At 39.3% G+C, this 14,945-nt stretch overlaps 1 protein-coding gene across 2 annotated transcripts in view; it reads right to left on the minus strand.

Annotated features, from left to right (window-relative positions):
* The window catches only part of syt7b (synaptotagmin VIIb), a 186,800-nt gene that overhangs the window by 167,065 nt on the left and 4,790 nt on the right, over positions 1-14,945 (minus strand). The gene's annotated exons all lie outside the window — the stretch shown is intronic.

Raw genomic sequence — 14,945 nt, forward strand, 5'->3', positions numbered from 1 at the left:
ACGTAGGTCGTCGCCAATCACATTTGTTCCCGGAAATAATTAGTCCCCACACTAGAATGACTGAAAAACAGACGTCTTTGGACTGATTTTTTACAGGTAAAAGGAACCTGACGAGCCAGAAGATGAGCCTACAACCTCGAGGAAAACAAAATCTATGCTACTTCCCAATCACTAAAGACCCATGAGTGGATTTGTGACCCGTATGTGAATAAACCGAGTGATTCGAGCATGTCTGTGCAACAGGAGTATCAGCTTGTAGAGATCGCAAATGACGGCGACCTTTAACGTACATTTGAGACAACAACTCTACCGAGGTTCTGGATTAAAGTCATTTCAGAATATCCTGACATCGCTTGGAGATTACTGAAAACTCTGCTACAATTTCCAACATCGTATCTTTGTGAAGCGGGCGTCTCTCACTCTCCCATCTCGGAACCATCTCATCTCAAAGAAACAAGCTCAGGCCTACCACTGATTTAGCGGGTGAGTTGTATCTTCCCTGCACTTAACACGACGGGGCTAAAAACAAATGTTATTTTATATTTGCTGTATTTTTCTGCCGCACATTGCCGGTGACAAATTTTGCATGCACTTAACGTTAAAAATGACTGTGAATGCAGCGATTCCAATGTACACACTAACAACTTTCTTTAAAGGAAGGAATATTAACTTACGTTTGTCATGTTAGCTGCACACAACAACTGCACGCAGCTCTCTCACTTAACAACTTCGCCGTGTCGTTAAGTATTCATTTATGCCATTTTCATGTTGCAGATGTATGTTTACGATGTAAATAGTTTTTTAGCATCGTTGGATAACATTGAGAGTCCAACTGAATATAAAAGAGGGCTTTTTTCACCGCCACAAAAGCTTTGGGAGCAAAATTTTATAAGGGTGCAAAATTTGACAGAACAACGGTCCGTGAAAAAAAGACCCAAATCACACCGGTCCGTGGTGCAAAAATGGTTGGGAACCCCTGAAATAGTGGTAGTTCCCGGGTCACGAACGAAATTCGTTCCTATGCTGGCGACGTAACCCGAATTTCCGCGTAATTCGGAATTAACCCTTTAAGTACCCCTAAATACCCAACTATCCAAAAACATGTATTATAGGTCATATTCATAAAATTAAGTAAAAAAAATAGACAGCTGGAAACTACTTCCCTCTGGTAACACTAATCACACCATAATTCTTCTTACAACTGACATTTATTAATTTGTCACCATCAAACTACGAACACACTATTAGAAAGTAAAATACAATAAAGACGAAGAGCGTATAATATAGCTATAAAGTAAATCAATAGAGACATGTTTCCGAGTCCGCGTCGTTTACCGTTTCTCTGCCTTCTGTAAATGTTAACTGGCATTCACCCTCGCTTCCCAACGAGAAAGCAACGCTCGAAACTGACAGAAAATAGCGCTGGCGTGACATCAAACAAGTCCGAGTGCAACAAAGGAAAGCGGACCGCACATATACTTTAGTATAATGAAATATCAGATATGCATAGCAATTACTGTAGAGATCTACCGAGATCAGATTGGTTAGACCAAACAAATAACAAAATAAATGAAAAATAATATACTGTACTGTTATGGATGGGGTTTTTGATCAGGTATTCTTGTTTTCCTTTTACTCTGTACGGATTTATGTTGTGTTTCACCTGTATTTTTCCTTTGCAGCAGTTTCCACCTGTGTGATCAGGGAGGGCCTCCACAGCTGGAACCACTTCATCATCCGTTAATTATCCAATCATGTGTTCTTCCTTCTACTATATACTGGTAAGTTGAATTGCTTGCTTTGTTCAGGGGAGGCGATGGCAGCTGTCCATTTTGTTGTGTTGGGTTGTTTTTGAAGTTTGCTTTCTGCCACTGGTTTATTAATGTTCTTTTATTTGTCATTTTTTCCTTTAGGTGGGCGCAGAGCATAGAGGTAGGGACTTCACGTATACACCTGCAGGTATACATTGTGTCTCCTACCTCACGTAGGAGGTAGGAGAAATTTTTCTTTCTTTCTTTTTTTTTTTTTTTTTTTTTTTTTTTTACAAATTTGAAAAATGTACCATTAGGACCGTTTTTTTTTTAAATTTTGGGATTCTCTGACAATTGCTTAATGTCGCAGGCTTTAAACGGCTAACTGTTTTTATTTGGTAAGTGTTGTTACCTTCAGACCATCATTTAAGCAAACTGTCAATTGTTTGACAAGATGATTAAGTTCACATTTTATGACACATTTGCACTGCTGGCCAAAAGTATTGGACCCTGCAATTCTGTCAGATAAAGCTCAATTTCTCCCAGAAAATGATTGTAATTACAAATGCTTTGGTAGTAATATATTCATTTATTTTGCTTGCAATGAAAAACCACAAAAGAGAATGAGGAAAAAAAAAATCATTATCATTTTACACAAAACTCCAAAAATGGGCCAGACATAAGTATTGGCACCCTTTGGAAAATCATGTGATGCTTCTCTAGTTTGTGTAATTAACAGCACCTGTTGCTTACCTGTGGCAATAACTAAATCACACTTGCAGCCAGTTGAAATGGATTAAAGTTGACTCAACCTCTGTCCTTGTTCTCTGGTCAAATGAGACAAAAGTGGAGCTTTTTTTTTGGGGGGGGGAGGCATCAACATAAGAGTTTACAGGAAAAAGGCCTTCAAAGAAAAGAACACGGTCCCCACAGTCAAACATGGTGAAGGTTCCCTGATATTTTGGGGTTGCTTTGCTACCTCTGGTACTGGACTGTTTGACCGTGTGCATGGCATTATGAGGTCTGAAGACCAACAAATTTTGCAACATGATGTCGGGCCCAGTGTGAGAAAGCTGGGTCTCCCTCAGAGGTCATGGGTATTCCAGCAGGACAATGACCCAAAACACACTTCAAAAAGCACTAGAAAATTGTTTGAGAGAAAGCACTGGAGACTTCTAAAGTGGCCAGCAATGAGTCCGGACCTGAATCCCATAGAACAGTGTTTTTCAACCGGTGTGTGCCGTAAGAGATTGTCAGGTGTGCCGCGACAAATTATGCAATATCGCATTTTTTTTACGTCGTCAGGTGGAGTTGCAGAAGGAAAGGACTAGGTATAAGGTTTCGGTTGTGTACAAATGAGGGAGGTACTGCTCGTGTTGCGTTCAAGAACTGCTAGGATTTCTAGCCACCTTGCTGTCCGCGACAATGTGGACCCGAGCACGTCTACTGTACATCATTGGATTAGACTTGTCAAGTGTCGATATACACGAAGGTGTTCTTTCTATTCTATCCATATGTGACGACCATCAATCCTCTCCCTGTGTTTTATTCCAACACATTGTCGAGGACAGCGAGGTGGCCGATTGCTAGAAATCAGAGCAGTTCTTGAATGAGACATTAGCAGCTATCCAACAGCGCTATGGTGCCAAACAAGCTTATACGTCATCTCCAAACAAAACACCCGTCGCTTCAAAACAAGTTCATGGACCATTTTGTTAACCTTTGAGGAAAAAAAACTTTTTGGAGAAAAACTACTTGTTGCTGAACTTGTTGCTAAATTAAAAAAAGGGAAATTAATGCTACCTGCCTGCAAAGTAATTGTCAGCAAGAATGCTCGGCCCTGATGCAGTTAAAGACATTGCTAAAGTCCCCCTGTCTGATAAGTCTAACTGCAATAAAAAGAAAAAATTAAAATGTTGATAAAGAGCTGTTGAAGAAGAGCTTTATGTGCGTCTTTCTTCAATTCCAGCCAGGATATCGGCTTTGTGTTCATCTAAGCAGGCTCAAGTCAAACTGAGTTAGAATAAATATTGAGAAATTATTGGAAAATTAAATATACTGTTCAGGACGTAATTATGGAACATTTTTGGTTTGTGGTGTGCCATGACATTTTTTCCTATGTAAAATCATGCCGTGACTCAGAAAAGGTTGAAAAACACTGCCATAGAACACCTGTGGACAGATCTGAAAATAGCAGTTTGGAGAAGGCACCCTTCAAATCTGAGACCTGGAGCAGTTGGCCAAAGAAGAATGGTCTAAAATTCCAGCAGAGCATTGTAAGAAACTCATTGATGGATACTGGAAGTGGTTGTTCGCAGCTATTTTGTCTAAAGGTTTTGCTACCAAGTTTTAGGCTGAGGTTTTAGGCTTTACTTTTGTCCAGCCCATTTTTGGAGTTTTGTGTAAAATGATAATGATTAAAATTTTTTCCCATTCTCTTTTGTGTTTTTTCATTGGAAGCAAAATAAATGATGATATTACTACCAATGCATTTGTAATTCCAATCATTTTCTGGGAGAAATTGAGCATTATCTGACAGAATTGCAGGGGTGCAAATACTTTTGACCAGCTGTGCATGCTGAAATCTTGGAAATGTCCTTTGTATTTGCATCCTTATGCATTAAAGTGATCCTCTAACTTAAATACATGTAGGCTCTAATAAACCACAATTGTCCTCTTGTACTAAAATATGTTGTTAGAAACACATAAAATGTTAAATCAATGGCAATATTTTATAATATTTAGTCCATATTTAGACCGTTAGTTGACGCCATGGTTTGCGGGCTCGCAGTGATGATGTAATTGGTATCTTTCCAAATGTGTAGCGTGTTCAACAATTGCTAATTGCTGCCTAAACTCGCGAAGTAAAATGCCACAATGTGCTGCTTTTGGATGCAATTTCCAGTCAAATGGAAACAAGGGGAGTGGAGTGAGTGGTCAAGGTGGAATTATTATTTTTAGTGAATAAATGTGCATAAGTGGAAGCTTCTCCCCCTTTTTGGTTCCCGTATGCACGTATCCTACCCACCACGCGTTACAACTGGCGCCCGAACATTTTTCCTGGATCCTCAGTCAAGTAGGGATCCGTCTATTTTCTGGATCCGACAGTCCCACCGCGTCTGCAATATTGGTTTCGGATCTGTCCATTTTTTTGATTCATCGGTCCCAAACAGCAGCTTTTTGGATCAGTCTATTTTGTGGAATCGACGACCTGACGCGGCTGCGACATTGCCATGGTCGGTCTAATTCCTGGATCTTCGAGTGAGTAAAAAACGCGGATTTGGATTACTGTTGCTATCTTTTATGTTGACTATTCTTTGTGGGAGTTTTACCCAAATCATACTAAACAATTAAAACACTATAGCATGCTACAGTGACGCCAGTGACTCTGACGTGGACCTCACAACAATGTTGGGAGTTCGTCAGGGAACGCGTGTTTGCGTACTGCTGAGCTCCCGAGTGAAGAGTGGTCAAGGTGGAAGTATTTTTTGTGAATAAATGTGCATAGTGGAAGCTTCTCCCCTTTTTGGTACTTTTATACACATATCCTAGCTACCACGCGTTACAATGTACAAGATATGGATTACACAAGGTGTGCTCTTTGGCCTGTACTGTATGTAAAGCACACGACAGCTCTGGATGCTAACAATCTACATAATTATATTGGGATAAGTTTGAAAACGCAATATGCTTACCTTGAATATCTGCTAATAAAACCAGACAGCATAAACTCTCGCTCCCAACCGGACTTCCCAACAAGACTCTCTCGCATCACCAGTTTTGCCCAACTTTTGTCTTATCAGGTATTTGCTGCACGCATTTTTCCCTGAAGCTCGTCTTGTGAACGTCCGACAGTGCTGTCCTGCTCTTCATTTTTCAGATCTGGTTCAAATAGGAAGGGTAGAACTGACGACATGTTGGGAAAGCTAACGAGTGACACGCTGGAATTTCGGCAACGTGACCAGTGACGTCACGCACTGCAACGTAACAACAATGGCGACCTATCACTTAAAATAATTTTACAAACTTTATTAAAACAAAAACATTAAGAGTGGCTTTAATATCAAATTATTATAACTCATACTAACATTTATCTTTTAAGAATTACTTGTCTTAAAAATAGAGGATCCCTTTAACAAATACTTTTATGCAATGTGTTTAGGGGAACAAGAACATAAAAATAGTAGGAACCACTGACCCAGACTACTGTATGTTTCAGGATGGTCAGCAAAAAAATGACACAAACTCATTATAATAAACTAGAGCTCTCTAGAGGTCTTGAGTAGCCAGAGTGTCTCAAAAGTCAATGAGTTTTTCTTAGTAAATAGACTCTCGATAACCTCAAACTGTTCGACTACTGCAATTTCTTTTCAGACCTCTACATCACCCTGGATTGCCCAGAAACTAACTCTGATATAAAATATGAGGCGCATCTGCACAGTTGACCCTATAGCCATCCATTTAAACACATACAGATTTAATGATGGCTGGCAGAAGAAATGAAATATAGCGGTTTGTTGGGTGCCAGCTAGGGCCAGCAGGATATTGAGTGCCTGCCTACCAAGGTGGGAAGCAGCAGCTGCACACGCTTGTGCACTCTGTAAGGTCGGCATATCACTATCATGACAGCCCCTCACCCCCCAAGCGTACCCACAATTCCTAATAATACTAATGCGCATCAGACTAAATTTAATTCACTGTGAAGTAAACATTTGTGCAACATTTGATAGTCCCGGAGAGCATCTTCGCATTGGCTTATTTAATTGCCTCCCAACCACCTGTAATGAATAATTTACCTTTTAGGAATAATGTGTTTGTTTGGAAAAGGGCTTATTTGCAAAACAAGATCAAATGAACAGGAAATACAGTAGCCTACGTATTGAGCTGCAATGTTAGCCATTGTTCAGATGCATTATTACAGAACGTTAGGAAGATATAATGGATAAAAGGTGGAGGGGAAAAGTAGGAAAGAGCTACCAAAATAAATGATAATAATCAATGTGTGTGCAAATGTGGAATGTGACAGAAGCAGCAATGCAATCTATTGCAATCCCTCATCATGGCGGCCCTTAAAAGTCCAGGATTGCTGTTGAATGTCTGTCATTTGTGTCTGTCTCCTTTGTACTGGCAGGAGGATCAAATTTACATGCAACTTGTCTCACCATCTGTTCCTGGCTAGAGTGCTGATATCGCTAGGCATAAGATCCTATCTTGAGTGCTCACATCATGTATATGGACTTTCTTTTACCTTTTGTCAATTAACTGGTCAAACAACACCCAGCCACTTAACAGCCTCACTTGAAAAAATATTTTTGTAACCAGGTCAATAAAGTGGGGCGAAGTCAATTAAGAGTCTCTCATACTTTCAATGTGACACTACATGCAGCCTCTCTATCCTGTATCTTGGCAAAACAACAGCTCACAGATTTGTCTCACACTTGCCCATTTACCGACAACACCAATGAGGTTATTTGAATGGTAAATATCAATTTCAAACTAAACTCAATCCTCTTTTTAAAATGATCCATCACTAGTCTTTTTTAAAACTACATTCATTATTGGAGCGAATTAGTATTGGCTGTTGCATTTATTGCACAACTATGACACCAGACATTTATTTTTACGGTCCTCCACACAACATAACTATGCAGAGCAGGTGGGGTCTTCTGATGTTGGTAATTTCTTAGACAAATGCAAGCGAGCCTATCTTGTAGAAGGCGATCTGTACACTGCAAATTTATTGTGTTTTAATCAGATTATTTTTCTTAAATCTAGTCAAATAATCTAGTCAAATAATTTTCTCCATCTTGTTTTGAGTGTTAAAGACTAAATTAACAGATTTAATGTATCAGATTATTCCACCTACTTTAAGTAAATATTAGTATTTGTTCTTATGAAGCCCATACATCTAAGTTGTTCACCTTAATCAGGACAAATTTGCTTTCGAATAATGTTTTGAATAATATCTATTCTTGAATTGAGAACATTTCTGACAAACAAGCTTTTTTAAAGATTAAATATACCAATCTATTGCATTAAATGAGTCTGTTAAGTTTATTTTCAACTGGCAATTTTTCTGATTTTAGGAAATCAGGGTAAAATATACTTGAAACACAATAATAATTTCACTTATTTCTTGTAGAGTTGCACTGAAAACAAGGGAATTTAACTAGTTTTAAGGAGGTGTGTGTTTGCTCTGTACCCATGTGGGAAGGATCATGTCCAACGTCAATCATGGCCAGTCCATGTGTCTCCTCTCTCATTCCCTTTAATATGGTGCGGTAGTTCCACAATGAGATGACATAGCGCAGAAAGTTTTCTAAAGATAAAATAATTTGCTCATTTGAGAGGTCGAAGTGCACGTATTACATTAATACGGAACTGATTTGAAGCGGACCTCCAAGGTCAGATGATGTAAAGTAAAGCAAAAATAATGTGAAGGAATCTTTACGGCTCACTGAGAACAGCTGCCCAGCGCAAAAGGTGGTTCAATAAGGTGAGACGAAGGCCCACAAACAAATTGTTGGATCCGCAAATACTATTAATGCAACGGGTGAGTGGGAGCTCCTTGTTATCACATCTGCCCTATGAAGTGAACACTTGGATCAGCCACCCACGCCTCAACAGTTATGCTGACAAGTGTGATGTGAAAAATATCATAATTCCAATCATAATATTAATACTGTTACCAATGTGTTCAAATTAATTTTTTTAACAATTCATCAGGTTTGATGCCCACTGTTGACTTAACTATGAATAGGGTGCATTAGACATCAACTACACATGTCCGTGAAATATGAGAATCCATCTGCCTGTCCAAAATCCTCCAAATTAACCAAAGTTTACCCTACCTCAGCACTTAGAGGTGGTCAAAGTAGGTCTAACTGGCAAACTAAATTGGCAAACCGACACGGCAAGCCTTGCACAGGCATGAAAATCATGTCACCATCATTTTCACCCTGCCACAGTTGCGATGTTTACAAAAATAGAGGCCTTCTTTCAAACTTTGAAAGAATCTTCCCAACTTTAAAAATTCATTAGAAGATATAAAGGACAGCCTATTTGTAGTTGCGGTCTTTCTTTCTTTTGCCACAATTTCACTACGTGCATTGTCTAGAGACTAGTGTTGCTTCTCAAAATTGGTTCTCAAATTAAAAGTCAGAGTGTGTGTTTCCTTCTCCCTATTGCCTCTTCTTCAAAAGCACTTACTTTTGGGAGCTGTAACAAAGTTTTTCTCTCAAAATCTAGACTGTGCCGCACTTCTTCTCTCTGCCTCAGTCTCCAGTTATCTATTTCTGTCCACAAGCTCCATATATTTGTACTAACACTTTCATCCCACACTCTTAGTAGGCTACTTCCTTGATGCAACCTCATCCAGATTGCAAAACCCCCGCACTGGTTTTTTTCCCAAACAACTATTTATCAATAATTGCAAAGCAAAAAGTACAACCAGACATGCTGGTAATGGGGTCAAGTGAGTGGCGGCACAACAAAGACAAAATGCGGAGAATCGTGAGGATTCTGTCTTTAGCGTAGTCACGCTGCTGCATTACTGTTATGCAAGAGGCATTTCCATAATATTTTGTTTATACTGAATATACTGTTGCATTCTCCTACATATGAAATGTGACACTAATCATTATTCAAGACATGAGTTATACACAGAGCAGATGTGTCTTCCATACAAGTGATTCTAATATTATTCCTTCCTTACTTGTCATTAGAAAAAAATGATGAGCTGCAGATGAGGGCCATTTCACAGGGCAAACTATAAAATTGTAAGGTGGTACAAAGCGTTTTAAAACCATTTTGGAAGGGGACACATGCGAAACCTCTTTTCTTCAGTCCAAAAATTGGTGCGTTGGGTTCATCCAAGCGTTCAAATTCGTGTAAGGTATCAGTTTGTATGTCTTTATGTATATTATCTGTCCTGTGACTGACTAGTGAACTCTCCAGGGTGTGTGTACACTAGATCCCATCTGGTAAAATTATGATTTGATTGGTTGGCGCTTTTTTTTTTTTTTTTTAATTCTTCTCATTCAGCTGTAAATACGATATATGTATATCATGATTATTTACTATAATGGGCAATAGGAACAAACCAAATATTTTAGGTTAAGTATCAAACAGCTGAAATTTTCCCATTGTCTGGTCGTCAATGTGTCATCCCTGTGATTGACCGGTGTTCAGTCTAGTGTGTAAGTTAGAAAGACTACAGGGCCTCACAAACCTGCACAGGATAAGCAGCCGCCTCAAGATAAAAATGGATGAACCAGTAAAGCTCAAAATGAACGGTTTGTGACAGCGAGCAATGTTTTCTCTGGATCAGGGCTTGGGCAAGCAGATTTATGATTTTAACTCTACACTTCATAGCAGAATGTGAAGTTATCATTTACATAATAGTCTTTTTCTGCATTTTTCATCTTTGTGGTACTTACAATTTATAAGAAAATTATTAGCCATTGTATTATTGTAAAATTTTAAAATCTGCTCCATAGGAAGTACAGTTGCTTTATTTCATTTGTTTACCTTTATTGAGTATCAAGACAAAAGCAGGAACTCCAGCATGCACAGAGTGTGTTTGATCGTGTTCTCACTAGAATGCATTATCCAGAGAGCAGACTAATGGACCTTCAGACCCAAGGGGTATATTGAAGTATTTTTATGTCTGTTATTATTGTAATACAAATATGAATAAAAAACGAAAAGCTCCCTGTCTTCCTATGCTTTTGTTTACATGTTATAAATGGCAGTAAATACTGAAATATAGACCTTTCAAGCGGCTGTCTAAAAAGATGTAGCATCATTAATGACCATCTTCTTTACTTTATTAAAAGCAAAAAAGACTGACTGACATCTAACATCTGAAGATTTTTTGGAGGGGTGCCCATTCAATATTAGGCTTTTTTTTTGGCTGCGTTTTTTTTTTTTTTTTTCATTTTTTCATTCATTCATTTTTCTCACAAGGGTCGTAGGGTGGCTGGAGTCTATTCCAGGCAGAGTACACCCTTCACTGGTTGCCAGCCAATCGCAGGGCACAAGCAAGCCAAACAAACCTTCACACACCTATAGAGAATTTGGAGTATCCAATCAGCCTACCATGCATTGTAACCAAAGATTTTACTTGAGTAAGAGTAGCGTTACTTTTAAATATTATTACTCAAGTAAAAGTAAAAATAGTCATCCAAAAATGTACTCAAGTATGGGTAAAAATGTACTCATTGGTAAGAATACTCAAGTAATGAGTAACATAATGAGTAACTGCTTACAATGTTTGATTTTTATTTATTTATTTTTAAATAATGGTATATTTTTTTCTCTCAGCACAGCTTCATTTATATGAACTGTTATTAGACTGTACTATAGCCCAGTGGTCCCCAACCTACTAGCTTATAGCCATATATTATGCAGAATGGACTTAGTTGTAGGCTCCTCTTCGCTCAACAGGTGGCCTTTTTCCCATAAAAAAGCTGTCCAAAGACTTCGCCACCTCTAGCACACAGCCAACAGCAGCTAACATTAACTATTTGCATTGACTGACGCTGGGCTGCTTTAGGTGTGCAAACACCCCAGTAATGGTGGAGAACCACTAGAGGGCGACGTACGCAAGTCGCTACTCGGATTACTCAAGAAGAAAGGGCCAGATTGCTGTTGTTAACAAATTATTTATTATTTCCCTGCGGCCGAGAGCAAATCCGCCACTGACCGGGACTGGTCCCCGGCCCGGTGGTTGGGGATCCATGGTTGAGCCTATTACATGACCATATTATGCCAAAAAGATGACACAAAAAAAATCACCAAATTCGGACCAGAAAACTATGACCCATTACCCATCTAAAGAGTATGAGTGCCCTCTAGTGGAGTAAAAAACATACCTCTGAATGGTATTGACTAATCCAAGCAGAAGAACCGGAAGTACCCCGTCCGCCATTGTAGGAGTGTGTCACCGCACCACCCACAGCACACAGTAACAGCAGTTTCATTTACGGTTTACGTAATTCGTCAGCGAAATTAGATTCTTTTTGAGTATACATATATTTTCATGATGTCGAGTGAACATACATGTTCCGTCATCAACTGTGTTGAGTGAACATACATGTTCCGTCATCAACTGTGTCAACAATAGCAGGAAAATCCTACGGTGGAAGAAGAGAGCGTTCCTGCATCAAGACTACCTGTGTATGCCATACAGTTTGCTTTGATTTCCCGGACACGCAGATGACCAAGAAGTTAGGAAAAAGTGGGTGAAAAATATCAACAGAAAGAACTTTCTTCCAAATCACAACAGCAGGGTGAGTTTTGGTTAAAAAAATTGAATGTCGTTGTCATCAAGCACGCGAGCAGTAGCCACCAGTAGTAGTTGTAAACGCAGGTAGTTGGCTGCTGTGTGCTTCATATTTGATTGAATGAATAATAACAGACGATGCTGCATGTGCAGATGTTTATTTGTTGTACAACACTGAATCTCATGATTGCCTAACACTACAAATTGTTTTTCTTAATGTAGGCATCTAAAGTACAGGCTAACGTCATTAGCCAGCTAGTTGGGCTACCCAGCACAGAGAGAGATTTTTCATCTTTAATATTTTTTTTTTATCTGGGCCAGTGGGAATGGGCATTTTTTATTGTATTGTTGGGTTCATTTACTGTATTTACCAATTGTATTATTATTTACTGTTCAAGGTGTGTGGAATACATTTCACTGATGGGAGACCAACTAAAGGGGACCCACTCAGTATTGCACTTGGGATATAAAGATCATTTTGTAAGTCGTATTCCTTTTCATATCTCAGGCTGTGGAGCAAGGAAAATTATGGCATGGGCAAGAAGCAAGAAAGGCCATTTAAAAATGAATGTCATATGTTTTTCTTCTGTCTCTTTACACAGGGGATAGAGACATACAGTGCCTTGCAAAAGTATTCGGCCCCCTTGAATCTTGCAACCTTTTGCCACATTTCAGGCTTCAAACATAAAGATATAAAATTTTAATTTTTTGTCAAGAATCAACAACAAGTGGGACACAATCGTGAAGTGGAACAAATTTATTGGATAATTTAAACTTTTTTAACAAATGAAAAACTGAAAAGTGGGGCGTGCAATATTATTCGGCCCCCTTGCGTTAATACTTTGTAGCGCCACCTTTTGCTCCAATTACAGCTGCAAGTCGCTTGGGGTATGTTTCTATCAGTTTTGCACATCGAGAGACTGACATTCTTGCCCGTTCTTCCTTGCAAAACAGCTCGAGCTCAGTGAGGTTGGATGGAGAGTGTTTGTGAACAGCAGTCTTCAGCTCTTTCCACAGATTCTCGATTGGATTCAGGTCTGGACTTTGACTTGGCCATTCTAACACCTGGATACGTTTATTTTTTAAGCATTCCATTGTAGATTTGGCTTTATGTTTTGGATCATTGTCCTGTTGGAAAATAAATCTCCGTCCCAGTCTCAGGTCTTGTGCAGATACCAACAGGTTTTCTTCCAGAATGTTCCTGTATTTGGCTGCATCCATCTTCCCGTCAATTTTAACCATCTTCCCTGTCCCTGCTGAAGAAAAGCAGGCCCAAACCATGATGCTGCCACCACCATGTTTGACAATGGGGATGGTGTGTTCAGGGTGATGAGCTGTGTTGCTTTTACGCCAAACATATCGTTTTGCATTGTGGCCAAAAAATTCAATTTTGGTTTCATCTGACCAGAGCACCTTCTTCCACATGTTTGGTGTGTCTCCCAGGTGGCTTGTGGCAAACTTTAAATGAGACTTTTTATGGATATCTTTGAGAAATGGCTTTCTTCTTGCCACTCTTCCATAAAGGCCAGATTTCTGCAGTGTACGACTGATTGTTGTCCTATGGACAGACTCTCCCACCTCAGCTGTAGATCTCTGCAGTTCATCCAGAGTGATCATGGGCCTCTTGGCTGCATCTCTGATCAGTTTTCTCCTTGTTTGAGAAGAAAGTTTGGAAGGATGGCTGGGTCTTGGTAGATTTGCAGTGGTCTGATGCTCCTTCCATTTCAATATGATGGCTTGCACAGTGCTCCTTGAGATGTTTAAAGCTTGGGAAATCTTTTTGTATCCAAATCCGGCTTTAAACTTCGCCACAACATTATCTCGGACCTGCCCGGTGTGTTCCTTGGTTTTCATAATGCTCCCTGCACTTTAAACAGAACCCTGAGACTAACACAGAGCAGGTGCATTTATACGGAGACTTGATTACACACAGGTGGATTCTATTTATCATCATCGGTCATTTAGGACAACATTGGATCATTCAGAGATCCTCACTGAACTTCTGGAGTGAGTTTGCTGCACTGAAAGTAAAAGGGCCGAATAATAGTGCACGCCCCACTTTTCAGTTTTTTATTTGTTAAAAAAGTTTAAATTATCCAATAAATGTTGTTCCACTTCATGATTGTGTCCCACTTGTTGTTGATTCTTGACAAAAAAATTAAATTTTATATCTTTATGTTTGAAGCCTGAAATGTGGCGAAAGGTTGCAAGATTCAAGGGGGCCGAATACTTTTGCAAGGCACTGTATGTCCATGCCCCGACCAAACGAAGATTTCTCGCATCCCACACAGGTGCTCAAAGTAAAACCTTCAGATTGCAGATGGGGTCTTCGGTCCACTTATGATTGAATTTTTTTCATTCACACTAATAAAAGTTTTTAAGTCCACACACTTCCATGACTCCATGTGTTATACTGGTTGCATCACTTGGAAACACATGAAATCAAATCTGCATTGACTGACACTGAGCCACTACTTCGGCGTTTCAACACACCATTTAGGCAACATACACTAATCATTCTCTACTCGGATTAGTCAATAAGGGAGTCATGTTGCGACATCTCATTAGTGAAACTGGTAGAGCTACTGTTGGCTTATCTGGCAAAAAATAAAGTCAATATGTAGAATGAAGAGGAAAAATGTAACGACTAGTGTAGCAGCCCAAAGTAGCCCGGTAAGAATAGTGTTTTTTCTTCATAAATCTACTCAAAAAAAAGTAAAAAGTATTGTAACTACTCTAAGAAGTACATTTTTCTGAAAAAGTTACACGGGTAAATGTAACTGAATACCGTGTTACTACCCACCTCTGACCATGCATAGTATTTTTGAGGAAATTTGAAGGAAACCGGACTATCCGGAAAAAAACAACTAGGGCTTGGGGAGAACATGCAAAGTCTACATAAGAAGGCC

The sequence above is a fragment of the Corythoichthys intestinalis genome, chromosome 1 (assembly GCF_030265065.1).
Source record: "Corythoichthys intestinalis isolate RoL2023-P3 chromosome 1, ASM3026506v1, whole genome shotgun sequence".
Classification (NCBI taxonomy): Eukaryota; Metazoa; Chordata; class Actinopteri; order Syngnathiformes; family Syngnathidae; genus Corythoichthys; species Corythoichthys intestinalis.